Raw genomic sequence first — 8,073 nt, forward strand, 5'->3', positions numbered from 1 at the left:
GTTCTAGACTTGTTATGAAGTCGCTTATTTCAGAATTTTGTATTCCCAGCTATTTTGGCATTGCAGGGAATGAGCATGAAGGCAGCGTAGCAAAAGGAGCTATACAAGGCCAGAAGAAAGCACATTAAAAGATATGCAATGAGTAGTGACAGCAGAACTGGAGTCAGGAAGATGACAGAAACATTCACTTTAAATGAACATAAGGGACAAGAGCTTCAGTTATAAATCCTTATATAGAACATGACTGACCACTCTGTGAATATGACTCTTGCTTCCACATGCATGTTTGTGCCCAAGTGGGCTTGAAGTAGTGTGTGTAAATAAAATGAAACCATCTTCGTGCACTTCAAGAACTTGAATGCTAGCCTTGTGATGATGAACTGAGTTGTAATCCACATACTGATAATGAATAACAAAGAATTTTAAAGGGTTACGAAAGGTATGTTCTATTTCACTCTGTTTAGGTATCAAACCCTCTAGATCCTTTTTACAGGATAGTAGTGGAATTTTTCACTTCAATTGCAACTCTGCACAATTCAGGTACACGCTGACACGTAAAGCTTGGGCACCTTATGGTATTACCAGAGCATTCACATGCGTCAAGCATCAGTACTTACTTGAGCACATGTGGTGGCTCTTATTTCAGGAGCATAATGGCCTGTAATTTTCCTATTGCAATATCTACTGCCATAGAATATTGACCATCATAGTGCCGAATCTTCATTGCATAGAAAATAAGATTCATAATAGCGCATTATGGCCTTTTGTTTGTTTGGTGCCACTAAACCACCAGATTTGTCACCACCTACATGTTTTCAGTGGTGATTGAAATTACTCTTTGATCAAATATTTTAAAAAAGGTTTACTAATCTCACTCTGCCTTTGTTATGAAATAGAAGATATCTCTCACAAGACTTTTGCCTTTCTCATAACCTCCACTAAAACACTAAAAGGACGATGAAAAGCAGTTACCTAAATCTAAAAACCCACAATCAATAGGCATTCCACCAGGCTTCTCTGCCATGCATGCATTTTTAGGCTAGCTTTACTCACACCGAAAATTTGACGAACAAATTAAATATCCACATACCACATAGCTCTGATAAGCAGGACATATTTAAGCATGGTATATATATGTGCTACATGGAGTTTAACGTTCCAAAGTGGAATTGGCTATGAGGGGTGCAGAATAAGCAGATAAGATGACGCGCTTTTGAATACTTATATTAAAAAAGCTTAGCAGATCGCGCAAATTACACTTAAAGCGATTTTGAAGAACATTGCATTTGCGCTCATGCACCTCTCCTAAAAAGCAAAAAGAACAAAATGAGAGCATTTTTGCGGGCCTTCATGTATATATTTCCCCTGTAAATGATCTTGGCTACGTCTGTACGATGAAACAGACATCAAACGCATTTTTATCGAGCAGCTAGGATAAAACAAGTTGGCAGCGCACACTAGGCGAATATGTTACAAAAAAACCTAAAAGGTTGAGTTCTTATTTGGTGAAATTCTGACTTAAGTTGCCGGTACACTGAGCTAGAAATATGATTTATAGTTCACATAGTTATTGGTAATATTGCTCTTTAGAGTGAAGGTGCTTCAGCAGAAAGCCCATCGTCATATGAAAAACACACTTCCAACACTCATTCATGCGTCGTCGTCCTTGCATGCGCTAACAATACACACGGGAGTTGAACAATGTTGGCGGTTAGTTTTTCATGTACATTGCGCTTTCTAGTTTTTATTTAATTTAATAAGTCACTACAATGCCCACCGTAAGTGTTGCTGCTGAGGTCACGGAGAAGGAAGCCAATGCGGCACTCTTCGCCAGGTAATTCCAGAAATAATCTGCTGATAAATTGCTGAACTACTATCCAGGCATAAACCAAACCATTTTTATGCATAAGCGAAGCTTACGCTTCAGGATATTCGCACGCTCGAACTGGTTTCGAAGGCAGCGTCGCTTGGCACAGTGTAGGCACGCTGCGTGTTGCCTACACCCCATGTCACTGCCAATCGCAGCGTTACCTTTGTTTACAAACATGACGCTTGTCTATAGTACTTCGCGAGACTGCAAGCAAGGACACGCCCACCACCGCTGCTTCAGTCTTCATCGATCGTTTTTGGTTACCAAAACGGCATTCCATATGAGCACAATCATGAGTTCTTCCTCGCTCAAATAATTGTACACACTCATGCCTGAAGACAACCGATTACCTCAAGCGCTATAGCAGAATAAAAGGGCCGAAAAGTCGTGAAATTCAGCTCTTCCATAAAATTTCGTTTGTAGCGAGAGATGGGCGAGTCGCATGCCAGTGTGAACACTTCGTGTCGCGAGTCAATAAAACTGTTGCACTACCTTCGCGACTCGCCAGTTATGAGCGGTCGCGAGGAGCACTTTTGAATATTTGTAAATTTCAGGGTTCACATAGAGCATTTAAATTTGACTATTAATACTAACAAAGCACCTCTATGGTTTTGTTGTGTTAGAATGTCTCCATAGGTATCATTGAATTCAGGGTTCCCATTAGGAAAGTCTTGCCTCTCCTCTATCAGTGCTGTCATTAATGAAAGGGAAGTTGATTTGTGTACAGTAATTTGAGGTCGGTTAATTCAAAATCCTGGATAATTAGAAGATTTTTGGTGGTTCTGTAATTTCTATTGTAATATTGACTAGACAATTCGAAGCGGCGGCCTGCACCAGCCCATTTAATTCAAAGATTTGGGATGCTGTGCGGAAATGCTCGATCCTTTCCGCGTTTCCCTTTCAAGCTTTTTCAGCGATGCATTAGAGAGCCCCAGGTAATCAAAATTAAGCTGCAGACCTCCACTATTAAACACCTCAGCGCCCCTGTATTGCTTTTAAACGGGATACGGCTTTCGGCAAAACGTGTTGACATTTCATCTTCAAGTTGCACTAAGCTGTTTGAGCTTATTGGTAATAAATGATATGACTGCTTATACAAACTTTCATGGTTATATCATTCATGTTTTTTTTGTGCTTCCTTAATTCTCGTGAAAAGTCTGCAGAAATAAAATGTGATGGAAAGCTTGTTCAGCGTTCGTTTCTATGGCATGCAACAGGTCACGACATTAAGGATTTTTTCCCACGACACAAGTTTTCAGTTTTGAATTTTTGTGATGCAGTTGCTGTCGGCATGTCGACTGTGACAAACATTTCATACAAAATATTTAGAATTAACAAATCTGGAGAACGAATGTTTTCACCTACAGTATGGTTCCAGAAACGGGTCAGAAAGATAAAACTGCCGCAAAGAAGTCTGCTTTACAGGGTGGTGTATATCTTGTTTAAAAATTGGAATTAAGAAACGCCTTGATCGTTCGAGCATTTCCCCTATGTGCAGTGCCAAAAGAATGTCACTAATTTTTTTTAGTGTGTTTCCTGGTAGATTTCCACAATAAAACTTCAGGACAGCACAGAAATTGACGTGCACAAGCAGATACAATAAGCATAAAAAAATCTACTTTTCGTCCACTTTTCGTGATTTCAAAGCCGCCTCAAGCCTGAGACGATAATCATGATGATATTTTAATGCAACATGGCCATAGAGGTGGTATTCGTGTCAAATTTAAAAGTGCTGTTTGGACCCTGTAACTTGCAAATAAATTTTTAAAAGTGCTCTGCAGTCCTGCCGACTGCTCCAAACTAAATCTCAGCCGATTAAGGTGACACCGCGGTGCTTGTACGATTCACACGACAGGCGAACCGTCGGAGGACGGAGCACGTCATACGTCACTGGCTCCGTTTCACCCGCGAGCGTACGGGGGCGGCGGTCGAGGCGCCGGATGAACAGAGTGGACGACGACGCGGACGGAAACTGCTGGAGGCCGGGGCTGCACCCCACAGCTCCTTCACCCCAGGGGAAATCGGCAGGCGACGGCATTCCAAGCCAGCCACGCCACATTGTTGACTGGGCTGCCTCGATGGCCAGGGTATATAGCCAGAGACTAGGGAGGCAAGATCGACGTTGACACTGCAAAAGTGTCCCCACTACACTAAAAAAGAAACGAAAATATAATTGTTGCCCCACTTAGATGTAGTTCTGCTAGAAAAATAGCAGACCACCCCCATATTCTGACGGGAAACTCGCGCCCTTGTTCTTGTCTTGCGAAGCACAGTATTGCGCTGTCTGCAAACGAGACTGAGCCAGTGACGTCGGGTCATGTGGTGCTCGTCTGCTGGCGAGCTCCAGCGATTCATCCGTCGTGTGAATTGGCCAGTGGAGCTCCGTCCCAACCTGTGTTCTGCATTTTTCTTGCGTGCTGGCGTGCACCGAGTGGAGGATAAAAAGGAGGAGCATCATTCTCAATCGCCGATAACTTTGGTGTTAGTGAAGATGGCTTTAAAAATTTTGCGTTCTGGAGGGTATTGATGGAATAGCTCTTGCTCGTGTGCGTTTTCTAGTTTTCGTAAACTTTTCATGGCCTCTTTTAAGAGAATATATTAGCTGCCATTAGTTAACACACTGCACAAGAAAAAAGGAAACGTGACCAACTGCAGCGTAACCGTACTGCTCTCTTGATATAAATTCAAGTTTGGAGCTTGAGTGAAGATTTAAGAGTGATTTCAGATCATGTGCAGTGTAGAAGTTTGTTTAGACTGTGCACTCATGGTGTCCATTTGAATAAGTTTGCTAATCTGTGCCTATAAACTGCATTAGAAATTGTCAGTTTCTTAAGTCAGTGGGAAACAACTGTACAAATATTGCAAATTTTGTGAGATGCCTGTCATATTAAACAAAAAAAAACTTTTAATGATGTACAGTCGACGTCACCCTTGTGTAGAGCACTCGATCGGCGCACTTCCCTGCATAAAAATTGATACCTCGTCGCAGTTTCTACTGTTTACAAGCAATGCTTGTGCGGAGGTAGATCCACATAGACCTGTGAAGATGATGAGCATGAGCACATTGTAAGTCGTAGGCTGATTTTTAATTTCAGTTTTTATTGCGGGATGAGCACTGCCCGAGCGCTCTACACAAGGGTGATGTCGACTGTACAGTCGTGCCTCATTAATGTGACCCCCGTTAAATGGACGACTCGAATTATGGACAGTTTTTCTGAGAACAATCTTTTTCTATTCATTTACATCTCGTTAATATGGAAACTCGCTGTCCGGACAATGAACAAGGAGAAAATGCACAGATACCATCAGGGTCCATGTATATTTGTCGCGTTAATATGGCAATCATGAAAACCAAATCGTCACACTGCTTCAAAGAAAATTTTCCTTTTAGATTTTGTTGGCAAGCACCACATGAACCGTAGTGCCAATGACTGACTGATTGCTCTTTTCGCTTTTGGTTTCGTATTCTACACTGCGAAGCTGCGCAGTCGATGCACGTTACGATTTTTTGCATTGCATGAATTCACTTGAACAAAACTTGACAGCAGCTTGCGCCTTGGAGAAAGTTGGATTCAGCAACTTTCAGTTGACTGAATGCTGATAAGTAGCAGGGGTTTGTGGGAGATGAAAAGTAGAAGTGAAGTAATTTATGAATGAAACGCCATCGAGAACAATATGCAAATGTATCGAATTTGAAGCATAACAGTGACTCGGATAATGTTCTTGTAGCTCTTGATGTCAATTTCACTGGCCTACATTATGCTCTAAAGCAGACCTTATCCATGGCGTCTTTTTTTTTTTTTTTTTTTCCAGAAAAAAATTCTGATTCGTTATTACAGATGAATCACTTTATGGACTGTTTTGTGCACAAACCAAAGTGTCCATATTAACAAGGCACGACTGTACTAGGATATGCCATCTGCTCCATTCAAGGTCGGGATTGTATGTGCAAGTTATTGATAAATTGGTTTGTAGCAAGGTTACCTATAATCATATTTCTTTCTCAGTCAGGTGGTGTGGCTGTGTAACCTATCTATGTGTGTGCAGTAAAAAAAAAAGGCACAAGCTGCAAATGGTAGAAAATTTATTTGAAGAACTTTTATCATGGTGACAATCCATACAAGGTGCATCTATGAGCACCCTGGGAGAAGGCTGTAATCAGTGTGCAAGGAGAACAGGTTGGTGGGCATGGAGTTGCACATCTGTAAATGAAGCACAGGGGTGCTAACACTAGGAAGTAGCTTTCTTGCACGGCACATTTTCTGCAGTCTGCCTGTTTAGTACAGCAGGTGTAGATGGCACTGAGGTGCAGGTGCAAAAATTTACTGTAAGAGTTTCCTAGTGAACAGGCTTATGCATGGGGTGACTACCACAGCTAGGTGTATATTATGGGATGCAGTAGCCTATCAGGCCTAAAGGCAGACAGATTGCATGAGGTTTAATATTGCAGTCAAATTTGTGGTCACTGTGTGTGGGCAACTGGATGACTAGCAGTGCAAGTGGTCACAGTGTGGAACTGCTAAGTCAAGCATGCCCATGGTTACTTGGATGCAGCATAATGATTGTACCTGGTTTTGCTTCTACTTGGATCTTTTACTCCATGGTGTAAGCATTGGATGTGCAGTGCTGAATCCTGTATACATGTCCTCCCAACTTTTTCATGTTCACAGTGCATTTGCCTACATGTGAAGTTATCTTGCCATATGCGTTCTAAATTAAATGTGTAATTGCACCAAAAAATAGCTACAAAGCCTTTGTGAACTACACAAACTAAAGCACCACGAGATGAATACATGTTGGCATTAGACACCTGAACAAATTACAATATATATGCAGAACAGGGTGCTCAAAGTCACGTTGTGAAATTGCAGTTGCTAAAAGCTATATAGTCATGATTTTCTTGTTCTACACGGCCTTAAGGAGTTGTATTCTTCTGATGCCACCTTTTGCAACGTGCCTGCTTGGATCACATAACATACCACGTTGGCACTACTGCAGCTTTTGCAGGCTAGAGCCAACTGGATGCACACTGAATTGGCCTGCAAAGGCTAGGGTTGGGCCAACGTGGTACGTTGTCAGTGCAGACCAAGAGAACGTCATAAAAGGTGACACCAGCATACCTGGGCCAGTTCAGCCATAGTCATGCCGCATTCAGGGTGGTAACTTGGTCAGTGCAGTGCAGAAGCAGGAAGCATCGTCAGGCACATTCTGAATAAACAGCATGCTACCACAAATTGCTGCTAAATTTTAATGCTTTAGATGAATATTTTAGTTAATTTAATTTGGTGAATACTATACTGCACAAGTTTCACTTCTAATAAATGTTCATAAAGAAAACTCGTATAATTATAAACAGCTATATTATGTAAGGATTTTACTCCCTGCAGCCACTCTTTTCTTTTTACTTATACTGGAGGTTTTCTGATGAGACTACTTTAGATCTGCAATGTTCATGCAATTTAAAATTTTAAATGATTTTGTGAATGCTGTTTGATACAAAAACAAATATAAATTCAAGCACTGTAACACTAGACAAGGCATTTACACATTGAAGTCTACACGTAACCTCCTCCTTAGCGGCATAGCCAGGAGTTGTAAAATTATACCATGCTCTGTGTTTTAAAAAACTGTATCTAAAGCTGCATTCACTGAGAAAGCCCATACTGTAGCCTTAATCATTTTTGATCAAAGGTTCGAATGAATGTGGATATAGTGGTCTTGAAGGCTCGGGGCTGATTTGCTAGTCACTCAAGCCAGAGTGATGCCACTTAATGCTTTGCCCACTTAAACACAGCAGAGTAACTGTCACTGCACCATATTATTCAGGAGCATTTTCTCCACTGCAGATGGGAGAATTTCGAATTTAGGTGCATAGCCTACCCATGCAGGTGAAATTGTGCATATGACCAGTGAAATAGAAAACAGATGCATAATCAACCAACCAATCAAGAAGCCGCATATGGAAATGTGCACATGCTGGTAAACACAAAGCTAGCTATCCTTTCACTCGAATTTTTTTCCCTTGCTTTCTGCAAACCTTACGAGAACCTGAAAAGAAAATGTATGCCAAAAAACTTATTTTTCTGTGGCTGTGACAGTACGCTTTGTGATGATGCATATTCAAAATATCTTTCTTCCAATAATAGCAATTTGTGAGTAGGCTTTCCATCACTTAAGTTTTGTAATTATGTGTATGAGTGCTA

The sequence above is a fragment of the Amblyomma maculatum genome, chromosome 1 (assembly GCF_055883805.1).
Source record: "Amblyomma maculatum isolate TAMU_Amacu chromosome 1, ASM5588380v1, whole genome shotgun sequence".
Classification (NCBI taxonomy): Eukaryota; Metazoa; Arthropoda; class Arachnida; order Ixodida; family Ixodidae; genus Amblyomma; species Amblyomma maculatum.